Here is a 4944-nt window from a genome sequence, read left to right as displayed (position 1 = left end):
GGAAAGCAATTTTTATCATTACTCAAAGTAAAAAATGTAAGGATAATGCGTCAGGCATTTCTTAATGATACATCATCTTTAACAGGAACAGAAAACCAAATACTGCATGTTCTCACTTATAAGTGAGAGCTAAATGATGAGAACACATAGACAAAAAGAAGGGAATAGCACACACTGGGTCTTCTGTGAGGGTGGAGGGTGAGAGGAGGGAGACCATCAGAAAAAATAACTATTGGATACTAGGCTTAGGGCCTGGGTGATGAGACAATCTGTGCATCAAACCCCCATAACACAAGTTTACGTAGGTAACAAACCTACATATGTTCCCCCAAACCCAAAATAGAAGTTCAAAAGAAAGATTGATTGGCCAGGCACGGTGTCTCACACCTGTAATCCCAGCACTTTGGGAGGCCGAGGTGGGTGGATCACTTGAGGTCAAGAGTTTGAGACCAGACTGGACAACATGGTGAAACCTCATCTCTACTAAAAATACAAAAAGTAGCCGGACATCATGGCACACACCTGTAATCGTGGCTATTCGGGAGGCTGAGGCAGGAGAATTGCTTGAAACTGGGAGGCGGAGGTTGCAGTGAGCTGATATCACACCACTGCATTCCAGCCTGGGTAACAGAGTGAGACTCCATTTCAAAAAAAAGAGAGAGAGAGAGAGAAAAAAAAAAAGCTTGATAAATGCAACCTTGAAAAGTAAAAACAAAAACTACAAAAGTGTTGGCATCTTCTTTGCCATTATGCTGGAAGTCCTAGCCGGTACAATAAGGCAAGACCTAGAAATAAGCACATACACATTAGGAAGGGATCCAAATGGTTTTCTTGCACAGACAACATGATTGGCTACATAGAAAATCCCAAGGAATCAACAAAAAGCCTCTGAGATATGATAAATGTGCTTAGTAGGTTGCAGAATACAAGGTCAACATGAAAATCAATTGTATTTCTATGTACTAGCAGTCCAAAGTATATTGAAGAATTTAAATATATATACACACACATTATTGACAATCGCTCACTCAAAAATAAATGATTAGGTATGAACCTAACAAAATATGTATAGAATCTGAATACTGAAAGCTATAAAACTTGAACACTGAAAACAGTTAAAGAGACATAAATTAATGCAGAGATAGACTGTGTTCACAGATTAAGAGATTCAAGCTACTCAGGGGGATCACCTGAGCCTGGGAGGTTGCGGCCGCCGAGCTGTGATTGTGCCACTGCATTCCAGCCTGGGCAACAGAGTGAGCTCCTGTCTCAAAAACATAGATTAGGAAACTCAACATAGTAAATATGGCAATTCTCCCAAAAGGAATGCACAGATAGAAGGCATACTAAAAAAAAAAAAATCCCAGTAGGGATTTTTGTGCATATAGACGAGCTGATTCCAAAGTTTATTTGATAAGGTAAAGCAACTAGAATAGTCAAAGGAACTAGAATAGTCAAAACTATTTTGAAAGAAATAAATATATTCAGAGGGATCATACTACTAAATTTTTAAATGTTTACAAAGCTAAAGGAAGCAAGACAGTGTGGTATGGCAAGGGCTAGGCACATTGATCACTGCAACAAGATACAGAGCCTAAAAATCGGGCTCAATTTTGAGTAAAATGCAAAGGCAATTCAGTGGAGAAAGCATAGTCTTTTTAATAAATGGTATTTGAGCAACCGAACATATGCACATACACAAAAATGAGCCCCAAATCTCACAGCTTATGCAAAAATTAACTCAAAATATATCTTAGATCTCAATGTAAAATGAAACTATCTTTCAGATGAAATCATAAAGTATTCATGAACTCGAGTTAAGCAAAGAGTTATCAGGCAGAATGCCAAATGCATAATCAATAAAAGAAAAAATGGCCAGGCACAGTGGCTCATGCCTGTAATCCCAGCACTTTGGGAGGCTGAGGCGGGCGGATCACAAGGTCAGGAGATCGAGACCATCCTGGCTAACACGATGAAACCCCGTCTCTACTAAAAATACAAAAAATTAGCCGGGCGCGGTGGTCCCAGCTACTCAGGAGGCTGAGGTAGGAGAATGTCATGAACCCGGGAGGCGGAGCTTGCAGTGAGCCGAGATCGCACCACTGCACTCAAGCCTGGGCGACAGAACAAGACTCCATCTCAAAAAAAAAAAAAAGAAAAAAAGAAAAAAGAATTAAACATCATCAAAATTATATGATTTTGTATCATGCAGATAAAAATTTGTTTCTGCAAAGACTGTCAAGAGAATGGTAACCTACACTACACGCTGGGATAAAATGTTTTCAAATCATGTATCCAACAAAGGACTTGTGTTTAGAATATACAAAGAACTCTAAACTGAACAGCAAAAAAAAAACACAAGTAGCCCAATTTAAAAATGGGTAAGACTTGAGCAGATATTTCACCAAAAAGAACATAAGAAAATAATCACATGAAAATATGTTCAATATCACAGCCATTTTTAGGGAAATGTAAATTGAAGCCACAATGAGACACCATTACACATCTATTAAAATGGCTGAAATAAAAAGTACTGTCACCAATTGCTGGTGAAGATGAGAAGCAACTAGAATGCTCATACTTTCATGATGGGAATGCATAATGAGATAGCTACTCTGGAGAACAATTTGCCACTTCTTATAAAGTCAAATATACAACCCAGAAATTCCGCTCCTGGGTATTCACCATATGTTTATTAAAAAACCTATACAGGGATGCTTTTTCTTTTTCTTTCTTTTTTTTTTTTTTTTTTTTTTTTTGAGACAGAGTCTTGTTCTGTTGCCCAGGCTGGAGCACAGTGGTGCAATCTCGGCTTACTGCAACCTTCACCTCCTGTGTTCAAGCGATTCTCCTTCCTCAGCCTCTGAGTAGCTGGGATTACAGGTGCGCACCAAGCCTGGCTAATTTTTGTGTGTGTGTTTTTAGTAGAGATGGGGTTTCACTATGTTGGCCAGGCTGGTCTCGAACTCCTGACCTCAAGTGATCCGCCTGCCTCGGCCTCCTAAAGTGCCGGGAATTCAGGCATGAGCCACTGCGCCCAGTCAACACAGATGCTTATATATCTCTATTCACAATTGCCAAGAACTGGAAACTATCAAAGTGTCCTTCAACGGGTGAATGGACAAACAGCTGTGGTACATCCATGTAATGGTTTACTACTCAGTAATCAAAAGGAACACGCAATCAGTGCAGCAACACATCAGGCGAATCTCAAGACATTATGCTTGCTAAGTGGGACAAGCCGGTCTCAAAGGCTCCAGATTTATAATTCCATTTATAAGATGTTCTTGAAAAGAAAAAACTAGAGTGAATGAGAACATATCAGTGGTCTTTGGAGGGGTGGAGGGAAAGAGGTAATACTGAGAAGTTTTGGGATGATGGAACAGTTCTGTCTGCTGATTACAGTGGTAGTTACACAGTCTATACATGTGTTAAAATTCCTAGAACTCCACATCAAAAAACTCAATTTTACTGTGTGTTAATTTAAAAAAACGAAGTCACTTTTTGCATAGCACAAAGCATTATAGGCAAAGTCAGAAAACAAATGACAAAGCATTTATGTGATTTATATCACAAACCAACTACTACTCTCCCTAATACACAAAAATCTCTAAGTGTCCACAAGGCTAGTACACCACCCCTGAAAGAGCAGAACATGAACAGCTAACATTAAAAAAAATACAGATTGCTTTAAAATATGAAGACACGGTTCCCATTACACATAAACAAAATGCATATTAGAACTACAGTAAGATGCCAATGTTTATCTGTAAGATTGGTAAAAATTCCCAAGTTTGACAATGCAAACTGTTGGCCAGGCACTCTCACTCAGGGAATGGATATTAGACAATATATGATATTAGACAAATGACAGCTATTTGGCAATATCAAGTATTTCCTCTGACAAGGCATACTTATTCTATGTGTACAAAATGAAGTATATTCAGGGTTATTCCTTGCATCATTTTCTGTAATAGCCAAAGAATGGACACTAGCCAAATTCCATCACTAGGGAGCTAACTAGATAAATCATGGAATATATCCATTCAGTGAACTGTTCTGCAGCTATAATAAAGAATCAGATAACTTCCTATGCCCTGATAATAGATGAGTTCTAAGATATATATTATTGTTAAATGAAAAAAGCAAAGTGTGGAAGAGCATGTAGTATGCAAAATTCTGTATAAAAGGTAAGGGGTGGCCAGGCGTGGTAGCTCACACCTGTAATCCCAGCACTTTGGGAGGCTGAGGTGGGCAGGTGGTTCACCTGAGGTCAGGAGTTTGAGATCAGCCTGGTCAACATGGTGAAATCCCATCTCTACTAAAATACAAAATTAGCCAGGTGTGGTGGTGTGCACCTGTAATCCCAGCTACTTAGGAGGCTGAGGCAGGAGAATGGCCTGAACTCCGGAGGCGGAGGTTGCAGGGAGCCGAGATGGTGTCACTGCACTCCAGCCTAGGCAACAGAGCGAGACTCCATCTTAATAAATAAACAAATAATTAATTAATTAAATAAAATAAAAAATGTAAGAGGTAACAGAATAGATACTGGTACTTGTACCACATGGAGAAGCTCTGAACAAATAAGAAAATAATGGAAGTGATGATTGATGGGAAGAGAATGGAAACAAAAAGATGGGACATAATAGCAGAAATATTTTCCCTTTGTGTTTTTCTGTGTTTAATTTTTGAGCCATTGATACAAATTACGTGTTCAAAAAATTAAATTAACAATTATATTTTCAAATAAGAAGATCCATTTTCAGTGATAGCTCATTCATCAGCTCTGTGGAATGCAATAGAATGGGCAGAAGGGCTCCCTGGCAGAGCTGAGACAGGAAGCCAGAAGAAACACTTCCCTTGCACAAAAGAAGTGAAAATGCAGAAGGAAGTGGCACTGGTGAAATCTAATGCAAAAGGAGCAGAGAGGGTATGAGAAGCGGC

This window comes from Papio anubis, chromosome 15, assembly GCF_008728515.1.
Source record: "Papio anubis isolate 15944 chromosome 15, Panubis1.0, whole genome shotgun sequence".
Taxonomy (NCBI): domain Eukaryota; kingdom Metazoa; phylum Chordata; class Mammalia; order Primates; family Cercopithecidae; genus Papio; species Papio anubis.
Note: the sequence above shows the minus strand (reverse complement) of the source record.